This window comes from Quercus suber, unplaced genomic scaffold (genome assembly GCF_002906115.3).
Source record: "Quercus suber isolate HL8 unplaced genomic scaffold, Cork oak 2.0 scaffold_131, whole genome shotgun sequence".
Lineage (NCBI taxonomy): Eukaryota > Viridiplantae > Streptophyta > Magnoliopsida > Fagales > Fagaceae > Quercus > Quercus suber.
Window position 1 is genome coordinate 1,035,888 of NW_027069594.1, and position 15,506 is coordinate 1,051,393.

The window sequence follows — 15,506 nt, forward strand, 5'->3', positions numbered from 1 at the left end:
TTTCTTTTCATTATATTTTTTTTTTTTTTTTTTTTTTGGGCTTTGTCTTTGTTTTCCTTCTCTATTTTTTTAATAAGTAAAGTACATTTTGATTCTTTAAAGTTTGGCTTTTTTGGAAATTCAATATTTTCATTTTTTAACTTTTATGTTGGACTCCCTCTTCACATTAGTCTTACAATCGATTTAATAAACTAATTTTTTTTTTCGAGAGTTTTAACTTATGATATCTGCTCTTGATGATAGTTTTTTATGTTATGTTATGTTACACGTGTAAGTGAAGTTCCACATTGAATAAAGATGAGAAGAATGAGTAGTTAATATAACATAATTGAATACATACCAATTGAGTTTAGGCCTTTTAGGTTAAATTTTAAAGTGTGTCTTTATATGTTATATTAATTACTCAAGAAAACTCTTCAAGGTGTTTATCCCTCCACAAGCGATATCAAACCCCATGGTGGTGTGCAACAAAGGTGGTGAGGTGTTCATGGTTCCTACCCAACGGGGATAGAGAAAGCCTAAACGGCCCACACACAAAGATCTTGGAAAAGAAGAGAGAAAAAAAAGAAAAAGAAAAAAAAAAGTCCAAACAAGGAATATTGCTAATGGTGCTAAATAAATGGTGTGGTGCAAGGTTCCCATGGACACGGATGTGCGGGGTTGACATGTGGTTCCCATGGATGGCGTATGAGAGACTCATAGATGATGTGTTGATGAAGTGAAAAACCCATTAGGTAAGGGGGAGTGAGTAGGACTTGTTGATGACCCATAGAGAGGTCTTGAAGCCCATAGAGAGGTAGACTCACACGTGAGAGGAAAATTGTTAGGTTACACATGTGAGTGAAGTCCCACATCGAATAAAGTTGAGAAAAATAAGTGGTTAATATAATATAATTGAGCACATACTTATTGGGCTTAAGCCTTTTGAGTTAAAATGTGTCTCTATATATTATATTAATTACTCAAGGAAACTTCCTAAGGTGTTTATCCCCCAACACTTTATTATCTGACCAAGACACCAATTAGTTTGTGGTGTAGGCAAATCTTTTATTCAACTATTAAAAATTTTACCAGTTGAGCTAACTAGAACGCACAATAATCTAATTGTTAAATAGCCTTCAAATGTTTATGTTTAAGTATTTCATTAAATGATAGTTTTAAAAATGATATGGAATTTGGTCTCAAAAAAGCTGATGTGGAATGTAGGAAATTCATTCTTAAAGCAAAAACAAATATGGTCGGTTAGATTACTAATGAAAATAGATGGCATGGCCAATATAAAAACATAATCAAACAGATAGGAACAAAATAAAAATAATATCAAATTTTAAGAGTTAAAGGTATACTCTATTCTTTTTCTTTTTCAAACTAAAATTTTGGTCTACATACATTTATTTCAGTTTCATTTTCTTCCTTATATATTAATTTGCATAAGTTTTAACTTTTAATTTTCGCAGTAAATCCTTCAACTATTAATTATATTATTTTCATCCCTTAACTTTAAAATTTAATTAAATCTATATCTAAACAGGAGAGAAAGTCACTTGAGATGATTTGGTCATATTTAAAGAAAAGCTAGTAACAAACTAGTAAGAAAGAGATTGAATCAATCTTAGTTGAGGAAATGCAATAAAAGTAGAGAAATGTCAAAAAATAACATTAGTAGAAGTAATTAAACAAAAAAGATGCCAATAAAGGGAGTAACAAAGAGCAAGACTTTAGGTAAGATATAATGGAGAGAAAGAATTCATATGATCGACCCAATCTAATCTGTCGAGTGTCCATAACTAACCCTAAGTTTTGGGACTAAGACTTTGTTGTTGTTGTTGTATATCTAAACATATACATAATGTCACACTATGTAAAATCTCATTCCATCTAATCTCATCTAATAAGAAATCTTGTCTCCTGGTCATGACTGATCATCAATCCTAAGTGACTAAATTAAATTCCCAAGCCTAAGTTGTCTCTATTGACATTGATTTGTAGTAAATTAAACCGATTCAAAGTGATTGATCCTAAACAAACTAAGTCAAAGAGCTTTGATTTGAAGTGATTTGAAGTAAACCTAATCACGCTAAATTAAATTTGATGTGCATCATCTCAAAGTAAACTAAATTGCAATGATCACAATAGATTAAAGCCTAAGTCATCAATCTCACTTAAAACTTACTTGAACAAGCAAGAATTCATATAAAATATAAACAAACACCTAAATATTGCATCAAAATTGACAAATACTTAATTAAATAAGATCACAATTACAAAGGAAGCAACTTACAAGTACAAGTCCTAAGAACTACTTGGTCTCCTAAGAATCTAAGTTCAAATGATTTCAAAAGTGTTATAATGACTTCTCTGTTGTACATGGTAAACCTTTCATGTAAAATGAGTTTCTATTTATACTTGCAGCTTTAGTGGTTATGCTTGGTTTCTCTTTTCACATGCTACTCCCTAGTTGATTTCTTTTGCAAAGTGTTTTCCTACAAACAAAGCTTGGTAATCTCATTTAACTACTTCAAGGCAACTGTTTCCTTTCTGCTTATGGCTTCTTGGCACATGTCCTTGCATTTATTTATTTATTTTTTTATTTGTAATTTTCTCGAGGTTACTACCCACTTGCTTGCTAACTGTTAGAAACTTAATGGATTAATGTCACTTGTCATTCCATTGGGCTTTAATCCTTAAATTAATAAAATCCAACTAGGCAGTAACATCACTACCTCTTTTTCACATGGCTTTGCCCCAGTTTGCCACGGTGTCTTGCTAATAAATTATTTACTTGGCCTTACGGAATTTTCATTCACAGCCCCTTTGGAACTTGATAGCTAGTGCACTCACTTTTCACGCCTCATATTATGTTCTTTTATTGTTTGGATTTAGGTAACTAACCTATAGTCTAGGCCGCATTCTGTTTGTTTTGATTAATGCATATAACTGCTGACAACATACTGAATACTTTCTAATTTCTTGAAAGTTCTCTTACTTGACCCTGTTTTACAAAATGATTTACAGAAGCTATGTGTGTGTGTGATTGCGAGAGCAAATTGGAAGCTCAATTACAGACCAAATCAGCCAATATCCTTGTTATTTAATCACCAACATTACAAACTATATATCTTCTTTACCATGCTTGGTCTTTAATATCCTTGTTCCTTCAAAGCATTCTTCAGCCTTACCAAAGACAGATTGTTGTTTCTTGTGGATTCCCATTGTGCACTTCAATACTGCCTCAACTATTTCAATGCAGCATTGGCCAAGCCTTTGTAAAGCACAACTTGAGCCCCATGAACCTGCCTCCTGCTTTAATGAGGCATCTATAATATCCATAATATGTTTTGGAAATGCAGATGCCATAGATCAAGTCCATTAGGAAACAATTCTCTTGTTGGCTGCTTTTGACTGCAACCCCTTTCTGCTGTACACGTCTCTGAATAGACAGAACTATACAGTGCAACAAAATTGAGGTGAGAAACTCTAATGACAGAGAAAAAAACTCACTGCAAACTAAAATAAGAAGAGGAAAAAGATATGGTAAGGGACCATATCTAAAAAGAATTCACATACTCAAAATACATAAGGGTATATACAGGTAGGAACTCACTACTTTAGCAACTGTTCACTTTCCAATGCCAAGTTCTTATGCAATTTCTCTTGTTCCATCAGAGATCTTGCATTGCACTTAGATCTAATAGAGGACTTAGAAGTTAATACCTGGATAGATGGCTAATGAAAAAAACAAAGGATATCAGCCTATCACAAAACCTACTTAATATAATATGCCACAAAAATCGAATAAATACTGTATCTTGCTTGTGGAAGCAAATAATAATGATTATAAGTTAACAATTGTAAGATCATTTTGCCATGGGGATCCAGGTAAAGAAGGGGGATGTAGGGAGAATAATCAACAAAAAGCTAGTAGGATCAATGTGGAAGGATTATAGCATAATTCTTACATCTTTGGTTGCTATTACGCCTTCTTTTTCAACCACAACAGGTTGCAAGAATTGCAAGAGCAAGACGAAATAGAGGATCAAGACACAAGCATTATAGCTTAACTCTTACAGCTAGTGACTGAAGCTTTATTCAATTATTGCAAAAGCAAAAGCCCATTTATTTGAATCTACAATTAAGCCATTGGTCAACAATATGTCCAACCATAATTGTGCCTCATATCCTTATAAACTTATTAGACAAATGGCCAACTCTGGCACTTCCTCCCATCCAATTTGTTGGGAAGTTAAGACAAATCTAAAGATCTGTACTTAAAAATACCCAAGGAAAATATTAAAGCATCTTTTTCTTTAAGAAAAATATATTTAAAGGCATCTTTCATTATCAACAAATTCAGTATTTCTCTCTTCAATTTCCAAAGAACCAATTAGAGGATAAAAATAGTTAGTTCTTTTCAAGTTAATTACTATTTAATCAATGCAATTCCAAATGAAGCAGTTTTCACAAATGTCATGCGGATTCATGGCAGTTTTCACAGATTTCCTTTCCTTTATCACGGGAGGATGCATACAGAAGTTCTGGCATCCTGTGACTTTCCCTTTCAAAACCCTTTTCTTTATGAGTAAATAATTCATTAAAGAGCATAGGTGCAACTCATGTACAAGGGGAGTATGCAAGAGATACATTGATAATTTCAAATATCAAGCATCAAAATTAGAAATGGAAAACTTTCTTGAAGCTGAAATCCACTCATATTAGGATCTAAGAAATAGAAAAATGCTTGGAATTTTGAAGGGTAAAACATTATTTATATTTAATGAATCCACTGTATATTTTATGTATATATGTTGTCCTGCCAGGTCAAACTTAGTTAACAAGATTTTGTGTCCCTTAAAATTCCTAACTAGTAAGTCCATCCGTGCTCACATCTAATCTCTAAACTTACCTTCAGCAGTTCACCTAGTGCTTTGGTCCATTTTTGTCACCAAGACACCCAGCACATATTTCAAGAACATATTTCATATTAATAAATTGTTCAACAGCTTACTCAGAAAAGTTGTAAAAGACCAGAACGTGTAATACTCTCCCCCAGAATCAGCAATATCTATAATTGTCTCATTTTGCAGCCCATAGAAAGGATCAGGAACAACTTTGTTCTGCACCAAAGTTACCTAAACACAGCTAACTCCAAAGTAAATGTTTATGAGGTAACTAAAACAGCTTTATGAGTAAATAATTCATTAGTTGTTCAACACTGCAAAGGGCAGAATAGTACATGGGTCATTCAACTTCATGCTTGACGGTCTATGTATTGAACAACTAATGAACCTCATTCAAAATTTCTTAATATCGTCTATTATCTAATTGTATTGCAAAATATGCAAGGCTTTACATTTCAAATATTACCACATACATTTCACATTGCAGGTATGCCAGGTAACCAAACATAAATAACAAACCTAAATAAGTGCAACCAATTATTTACTTTTTTGTTTCTATTGGCCAGATTTACATGAAAAATTCATGAATTTCAATGAAATATCAAGACCAAACTTATGCAATTACAACCATCATTAGAATCAAACCCTGTAAAATTAATGGCATATATGGTAAAAATTGTGATGAGCAGGGTAGAAACCAAAATGTATTGTTGAAAATTTTGATTTGTGAAGCCGAAATGCATTCTTCCTACCCAACACATAACTTACAAAACCCAATAAGTTTAACCAAAATTCACAAAGCAATTGCAAAATTTTAAATTAGTAAAGATTGAAGAGAGTGATAGATAAATTTACGTTCCAGGAACGATGGCGTTTAACCAAGGGAAGGTGGTGAGTTCCACTCAAGTTAACCTTCGTGGACATCGCTGCGAGTCATCCCGAGTCAAGCCGAGTCTTTCTTGTACTCGCCATTTAAGCCAACCGAGTCATGACTCGCTCAAAAATGAGAGAGTGATCAGAGTCAGTGTGTGATTCTACTTATCAAAAAAAAAAAAAAAAGAGTCAGTGTGTGATTCTTTTGAGTCTGTCGGTGTGTGAGTGTCAGTGTGTGAGAGACAAGTAAAAGAGACAGGGGTAGTTTTGGTAATTTGAAAATAGGAGGTGGGCCGGGACAGCCATGTGGACGATGTGTTTTAAAGTGTCCCAAATGTTTGTTTACAAATATCCCCAAACAGACCACTTTTCTAGTTTTTTTTTTTCTTAAGATAAAAATATCAAAGTTTCTAAAAACACGTATGTAATAAAATTTGAATTTTTCATTAATAGAAATTCTAACAACAAGAAGTAAAATACTTATTACCAATTATTATAAAGATGATATTACTCAATTTTAATGTGGAAGCCTTTCAACTCTATTGCTGCGTTTGTATAAACGATTAGGAAATGGTATTTTGAATTTAAAATTAGCGGTTGTATAATGAGTTGTGATTGCAAAACAAAATTTTGAATTCTAAAAATGCTCTTTTAATTTTTAAACTCCCAAAACAACTAACCAAACGAACCTTATATAAGCCTAAAACAAACTAAGCTTAAGTTGGTTTATGAGCTTAGTAATAAGCTTGAAAAACAAACTCATATCTTATTAAGTCTTTCATTAACATCTCCAGATTAAACGGACTTCATAATATACTTGTATTGGATTGTGCTTGGGTTTGAACTTGAGTACGGCTTGATTAATGAATCAAGCCAAGTCAAGCTGAGCTCAAGTTTTTGGACTTTCTTTCGAGCTCAAATTCATATATAACTAGTATGTAACCCATGCTACCGCATGGGAATTGGTATATTATTAATCTTGAGTTTATTCATGTTTAAAATGCTCAGTTAAGTCTAAATTCATATTATTAACCATAAAATTTTATTAACAAAACTTAGTAGTATATATATATATGTGTGTGTGTATAAAAGAAAGCGAGTTGAACCACAATAGATTGATATTGTATACAAGTTACAGTCATAGTCATGCGTATATTGAAAGGGTAATTAAAGGGTAATTAAGCCTATACAATTAATTGGTTCTTAAGTAAATAAAACTTTAGAGACATTTGACACATCAATCAAACTTAAGTAAAAAAATGTTCAAAAGTAGCGCAACTATAAGCCAAAATATAGTAATATGAAACTAAATTGGCAGCCATGAAACTACTAAGAGAGAGGTGTTTGCCATAAAATGGACTAATTAATAGGTTTAAGAATTCACAAGCTTGACATTGGATATTCTTCCCATGCACTAAATATTGTTTTCAGTAAGGTCACACCAAATAGGTTGAAAGCCATCTTCTTGCAAGATTGATAGCTGCAAGAGAAGTCAATCATCAAGCAAGGACCAAAGGATTTCAAAAAATGTTAATATTGACTCAATGTATGCCCATACACACAAACCCATCACTATATCAATTAGGGGAATCAAAACTAAATGGAAATATTACACAGAAAGATGAACCTTGGTGACGATGTTTATCCAAAAGATCCATTCACGCTTTTGAATCTTCAATCTCTATTGGTGATTGAAATTTTCGTAGCTTAAAAAATTTAAAATTGAAAAAAAAAAAAAAAAAAAAAAAAAAAAAAAAAAAAAAAAAAAAAAAACCTCAGAGTTGTTCTCATTTTGTAGTTTTACGATGGGTGGCATTTGTGTGAAGAAAAAACCTCTGAAGTTGCATGGCTGATAAAAGAATTTTTCTGTAATCTCTTTTTATAAAGAGATGGATTTGTGCGTGTTTTTATACATCCTTCATAGTTGTATTATCACGAAACAAGTCCAATGGATTTAGATTGGTACTACCGATTCCCAAAGCATTAGTGTTTAATGTGTTATTAATTTTATCTCATCTCATTACCAAGTCCAATGAATTTTAATTGGAATTCAATTTTTCCAAGTGGTGCATCTCTTGCAATATTCTTTCATTTTTTATTTTTAATTAATTTTTTGAAATTTATTTTCAATTCCCATGACTACTTTCCATATTCAGCTTCTTGTTATAGTTCCCTAGGCACTTTGAAGTTTGAACTAAGAAGACAATGAACCTACGTAAAAATAAATAAAAACAATGAATCAAAGTAATGATTCTCTTGAAAACAACCCAAAATCATATTATATTCTTCTGATTATTTTCTTTGTACACGTGTATAGTAAAATTAGACTCAAATTTCAAATTCTAATTGAACAATTGGAATGACACATGGCACAAAATTGAAACTCTAATTTGGAATTCTATTTGAGTTTCTCTCTGCTTCACCTATTATTATATATATAGATTTGTAAGCTTGGTCTAAGCTTAAACCAAATTTAAACATTTTGCATTTGTTGTTGGGTTGAGTTTGAATTAGGCTCAGCTAGTTTACAACCTAAATTTCTGACCAAATTTCTTCACATTTATTTGCATCCTAAGTGTAGCATCAATTTGATGAATTGCATAGATTATTTATTGCCTAAAGTCCTAAACATTTTTTTCCCCTTAATGTGCAATAGCAATGTCAATCTTTAGAGAAATATTGACATAAAGATAGTAGTGAGTGCTAATTTTGAGTATGTTTTGTATATTAGTATTTTGTTTGAGATAGAATCCATAATGTTTCCTACAAAATCGCTTATTCAATCTTGCTCTTTCATAAAGGGGGTTTGCATAATTCTAATCCCAAGCAAAGAATAAAGCTGTTCAAGGTCCTTTTCTCCACACACACACACACACACACACACACAAGTTGTTCAATGTCCATTGAAGCTTTCTTTAGGACTAGCAAAGAATAAAGTTATTTTATACTTATTGATTAAATCCAATCTTGTTATGTAATATGCCCTAAATACCTTCCAAATTTCCAGTCTTATCATGTAATATCTCCTTATTTAAACCCCTAAAGAAACCGTACAACACTATCCTTACTTTGTTAGAGAAATGTAAAATCATGACTAAGTTAAAACATTACATGTGCTGATGATCACTACATTAGTTATAAAAAATGTAATTCCTTGTATAGGCTAATTGATTTTTGTGCAATTTTTTTACACTAAGACCTCAATTATGCAAGTACCTCTTTGCCAAAAAAAATTTTAAAAGCAAGTTCAAAAGTTACTTACACAAATTATGGATGTTCATAATCCCATCGTGAAAATTAGGTTTTAATTGGATGTGTATACTTCTACTAGTTTAGTCCTATTTATTCCTATTTATCTGTCATGTTCAGATTGGAAGCTACAGGATTGAAAAGCAATTGACTTTATTTTAAAGTGGAATGTGGTGGCTTGGACTAGTTTGATTGCTGAGAATGTAAATGACAGTTGGGCTAGCTAGGCTAAAGAGATGTTTAATGATTACCATACTTATGGAATATGGGTTCATGGTTGTGTCTACCAGCTTGGATATGATTCTATTGATTCAAATTTAAATTTCAATATGATAATTGCAATTGCTATTATAGGTATGTATGCAAAATGTGACTTCTTCAGGTATGCAAGGGAACTGCTCATCAAACTTCCCCAAAGAAATTTGGTGACATTCCATTCTATGATTGGTGCTTATAATCAGTATGGCAGGGTTAAGAAAGCACTATGTTTGTTCTTTGCTATGCTAATTGCTAGAATTTTTGTATGGGTAATATTTTTTTTTTTAGTATGGTGTGGATATTGTTACTGGGATTTGTCTAGTGGAAATCTAGGATTGAGATCAAGTGCAATACCTAAGGGTTGAGATTGATAGTTGAAAAAAAAAAAACAACTCTCACATTCAACCCTTGAATAAAAAAAATTTAAAAAGTGTAAAAAAGTTAAAAAGGTAAAAAAATATCTATGCCAAAATTAGAGAGGCAATAATTGCTCGGAAGATTTTTTGGAAAATGCAAAAAAAGATGCAATGGCATGAACTAGTATGATCATTGGTTTAGCTATGCATATTGCTTAATAATTCCTGAGGAGTTCACATGCCTTGGGGTTCTATGTGCATGTATGTAGTATTCATGTTGGCTTGCACTTCACCACAATGACAGGTTTATGGCGTGGAACCAACAATTATTTTAATAAATATATCATAATTGATTTTGTAATGTTATTTCAATTTATGTTTCATCATTCTTTTGTACAGATGTTTGTACTAGGTCTACTGGAGAAAATAGGAAATTTTCTAAGCTGGATTCACTGAAAATAAATCTACTTGATTTCAATTGGAAGGCTTCTCGAAATAAAAATAAAAAATAAAAAAAAATAATTTGAGGTCAATTGGCGCTGTAACTGAAATTAGAAAGTCTATTTTGTACAAAATTAGGAAGTTCTTTCACTCTATTTTCTCACAAGTCATTTTGCACCTTGTTAAAAAATTTCTATTACATTAATCTTACGATTGAATTTCTGTGCTCATAAAGGCAATGGCCAATTCATTACACATTAAACAAAATATAATAGCTAGTTGGGAATTTAGATAACACAATCCAAGCATGATCTCCTAGAATATTAATTAAATGCCAACGAAAAATGGGTTATCTCAATTTTTCAAAGGCCTAAGGATTTTTTTTTTTTTTTTTAATTATAAGAAAGGCAGTTATTTTATTTCAATAAGGGGAGCAAAACACGGATAACAAAAGCAGCAAAAAGTAGACAGATGGCCATTTTTGTGGATTCTCTCCTGTGCACATTAACGCTGCATCAAGTATATTTTTAAATGCAGCATTGCCCAAGCGTTTGTAAAGAACAACTTGAGCCCCCTAAAATCTGAATACACATCCTTCTTTAATGAGGCAACCAGAACATCCATAATATGTTTAGGAAATGAAAAAGCCACCCCATTTCCATTGATCAAGCCTCCTGTCCAATCCCCTGTCCATATTCTGTTTACAAGGAACTGGACTTGTTAGCAAGAAGCATTTCACAATTTGGTTTAATGAGAATTCTGAATGAAGGATGAAAAAGATGATAAACGGAAAATTTCCATCTAATTCAACCCTTTTAGTGAAACAAGTTGATGATTGCTAAGGATAAAGTTGAAGTTACAGACAATCATTGATATTGATTGCACTACTTGAGCAGCTAATCAGTGAGAAGAAACAATGTCATAAAATTATAAAGAGAAAGAGTTACATTAGTTGCACAAGGCACACTTTCATGTCTTTACGTAAAAATATTTAAGAGCAACTCAACTCAATTTAACTCAGCTAAACCTTTTTACAACTACATTGGGGTGGGCTCTAGTAAAGATCCTAATCAACTAACAAGGGTTATATAGCCAAATTCATTTATTTTAGATGAGGTAAGTCAAGAAACAAGAATCATAATAAGCTAATCATATGTGCACCTGTGGGTATATAGCCAATTGATGCTTATAGAAAACCAACATATCCTTTTAGTTTGACAAGTGGACAAAGAGAACTGGTAGGGAAAATTTTGTTAATCAACTCTAGGTCTTAAAAGATAATACAGTAAACACCATCTGCTAACTTCTTTCCCTCCCTATTTGGCCCTTATCTACCAAGTTTGCAAAGTAGGCAAAACCACTTAGAAGTTCAACCAGCTTTTAAATCAGGAACAAGCTAATAATCCAAACATCCAATTACATTGAGAGATTATCTGACCAAACACAGAACATTAGAAATATTTGAGTGGTTAGTAAATCAAACCAATGGCTGTCCCTTCCCATCTTGATCCAAGTTATAGAGAATGAGTCTCTTATGTAGAGCTTATCCTTCATCTGTCATGTGTCTAAACAACTCAGCCAAAACCCCATATATGTTTCCATATTGTGCATGCATTCTGTCCACAACAACAAAGCTTTGGACTTTCTTTTCAATCTCAATCCAACTTATACCAATTTCTTTTGCCACCTCATTTCCCTCATTCTCTTAATAGTCCTTGCTCTCTCTTTCCATCTCTCTTTAGAAGAAAATAGAGTGGACAATAAAATATAGGGTGCTAGGTTTTTAGGTGCTGCTGAAAATAAACTGATCTGCAGCATATGTTCCCATCTCTGAATCACCATGAATGCTACAAGAACCAAGCAATGCTTGCCAATTCTCAGGTAATCCATCAGTAAAATGTTTTGCTTTAATAAGAACTCCTGCCCAACCCAACAAGTCAACAACACAAGCGTAGTGTTCCAATCTTGGACTCAACCCATGATCTTTAGCCATGGATTCCAACAACTCCATGCCCCTTTCAACTAAGCCAACATGGCAGCAAGCATGGAGCAAGGACAACAATTTAACATCCGATGGCTGTATGCGTTCCAACCTTATCTCTTCATACATTTGTAGTGCCTTAGAGCCAGCCCACAAAGGACAAAAGATGCAACTAAGGAGTTCCATGAGACTGAGTTCCTTTGAGACATCCAACTGAAGACTTTGATCGAATCCTCCAAATCCCTGCACTTGGAGTAAATGCTTATAATTCCATTCCTGACAAAAGTATAATCACTAAAGTTCTATTTGATAAGCATGAATACTTAGTTCTCCACAGCCTCAATCTCTGTCTTGTTAGTAATACATAATTACTATTATAAAGTTGCCAACATTCTCCACAAACATCAGAAATGATAATCAACTACAACCCCTTTCTGCTGTACGTGTCTCTGAATAAACAAAACTGTATAGTGCAACAAAATTGAGGTGAGAAACTCTAACGACAAAGGACAAAACCCACTGCAAACTAAAATAAGAAAAGAGGAAAAAGATAAGGTAAGGGGCCAAATCTAAAAAGAATTCACATACTCAAAATACATAAGGGTATATACAGGTAGGAACTCACTACTATCTTAGTTGCACCCCTTCAGCAACTGTTCACTTTCCAATGCCAAGTTCTTATGCAGTGTCTCTTGTTCCATCAGAGATCCTGCATTGCACTTATATTTAATAGAGGACTAAGAAGTTAGAACCTGGATAGATGGATAATGAAAAAAACAAAGGATATTAGCTTATCGCAAAACCTACTAAATATAATACGCCACAGAAATTGAATAAATACTGTATCTTGCTTGTGGAAGCAAATAATAATAATCATAAGTTGGTAATAGTAAGATCATTTTTGTCTTGGGGATTCAGGTAAAGAGGGGGGATGCGGGGGAGACTAATCAACAAAAAGAGATAGTAGAATCAATGTGGAAGGATTATAGCTTACTTCTTACATCTTTGGCTACTGTTACACCTCGTTTTTTCAACCACAATAGGTTGCAAGAATTGCAAGAGCAAGACGAAATAGAGGATCAAGACACAAGCATTATAGCTTAATTCTTACATCTAGTGACTGAAGCTTTATTCGATTATTGAAAGAGCAAAAGCCCATTTATTTGAATCTACAATTAAGCCATTGGTCAACAATATGTCCAACCACAATTGTGCCTCATATCCTTATAAACCTATCAGACAAATGGCCAACTCTGGCACTTCTTCCCATCCAATTTGTTAGGAAGTTAAGACAAATCCAAAGATATGTTCTTAAATATACCCAAGGAAAATGTTAAAAGCATCTTTTTCTTTAAGAAAAATCTATTTAAAGGCATCTTTCATTATCAACGAATTCAGTATTCTTCACTTCAATTTCCAAAGAACCAATTAGAGGATAAAAATAGTTAGCTCTTGTCAAGTTAATTACTATTTAAAATCAATGCCATTCCAAATGAAGCAGTTTTCACAGATTTCAAGCTGATTCATGGCATTTTTCACAATTTGGGGTTTAGGATGATATTCTCATCTCCAGCAGCAACGCATCTCTGGCTTACACTCTTTGAGATTCAAATAGAAAGCCATATCACAAAATTAATTAGTAATAACTTCTTAGAAAAATAGATTTTGGGTTGAAAATGCTTAGGCAGATTGCATAAAAATTGAAACTAAATAGGAATAACTTGCAAACCTTGTTTAAGTAATGACGCTTCACATATACTCTTTATATCAATAGATGCTTCTGTAGTTCTAAATTTTTCTGAGTGTCCGAACTAAATTTTGTTGTATTTTAATTTTTTTATAAGATTTCAAATTTTTACCACTTTTTTGTTTAAGTGTCTCAAGTGTTTCGTTAACAAGTATCCCTAAAAAGAAATATTTCAAACAGCATGGAACCTGAAGCAAACATATATATTTCAAACAAGCATTTAAAAAGAAATAGATAGAAGGTAACACAATTACACTTACTAAAGTTGTATAACCAAATGTTATTTTCTCACTAAAACTGAGAAAAAATTTTGACAAAAAAAAATCCTATACAAAGCACATAAAAATTAGAAAAGGTGAAAATAAAAAGAAAATAACAAGATTACTTAATAGCTTTCTGGCTTGAAAACTTGTAGGAAGTATCAAGTCATTGGTTCAAGAGATGGACAATGGAGAGGGGGAGAGAGACTCAAGCATATAATAAGAAAGATCCATACTTTCTTTACTCTCTCTACTAAATAACCTCTAACAAAAACACTGTAACAGCATCAAGGTCTGCACAGATTGATCATACCAAAGAACAGCCTTACTCATTTCAAAACCTAATAAGTCTTTCTGGATTGAATCCAATCTTTTAAAGGGCAATAATTTAAGTAAATATAAAATGAAAGCATGCTCACAAAATTCTCAACCACTTTCATTCTTAATGAAGTACCAAAGAAATTGAACAACAGCTCGCAATCTAATCATAATTTGTAACAGTGCTCACTGTTCCAAATAAGCAGTTAAGCTGAGATAAAGAAACTCCTGCAGTTTCTAAAAACATCCCAAGGAGGCAGGCATAACCAGGATATTCAGTGGAAATATCATTAGGAAGTACATTAGCACAATTTAGCACACAAAATGCCATCTGATGAATGTAACGTAGGCTTAACCCCCTTTTTGCAAAAACCTAGATTGAAAAAGATCACTTGAACCAGAACAGACAACAAGCCTTGACAACACTTAAACATAAAAAATAATTCCCAAAAAAAAAAAAGTAGAAGAGCATCCAGAAATATTGCAGCATAAGAAAGAAATAAACCAGGAATCCTTAAATTATATTTTATGTTTTTTTTTTTGGTCAACAAATAAAATCCAAGTTTGTACTCTGTACATGAAACGAGGAGTTTTATATATATATATATATATATATTAGCAACGTATAGCTAAATATTTAAAGGGTTAACTGTTCCCCCAAATTTCAAAATTGAATATATTCTTCTTGTTATAATATGATAATTAAAATAATAAATAATGAGGATTTGAACCATTTTTGGAGTTTGGACAAGAAGTTTTGTCATTGAGTTATATGACTTTTCACAATACTATGCCCAACATTTCACAACACAAGAATTTATTAAACGGTTATCTTGTTTTAATAGAAATTGGATAGGTAAAAAAATTTCTCATTGAGTTGCATACTTATTTAAAAACAAATAAACTGCAGTCGACAATTCCAAGAAAAATAAAGACCAAGGATTGGCATTCCATTACTGTTATTTTATATGTATACAGTTACAATTATGCGCATTCCCAATGTGTCTATGATTATGGATCGGGTGGACTAAATTACATATGATCATGTTATGCATAGAAAAATATATGATGTCAACCAACCCTAAATGTTACTCTGAAAATTTTTCCTTTAAAAAAATAACACTT

General features: G+C 32.4%; 1 long non-coding RNA gene across 1 annotated transcript; it reads right to left on the minus strand.

Annotated features, from left to right (window-relative positions):
• Window positions 1-2,956: 2,956 nt before the first annotated feature.
• On the minus strand, window positions 2,957-5,981 carry LOC112017701 (uncharacterized). The gene is made up of 2 exons (XR_010630061.1): window positions 3,605-5,981; window positions 2,957-3,444 (listed from the first exon to the last, which is right to left on the minus strand). It is a non-coding gene; the product is annotated as an uncharacterized LOC112017701 (long non-coding RNA).
• Window positions 5,982-15,506: the final 9,525 nt, after the last annotated feature.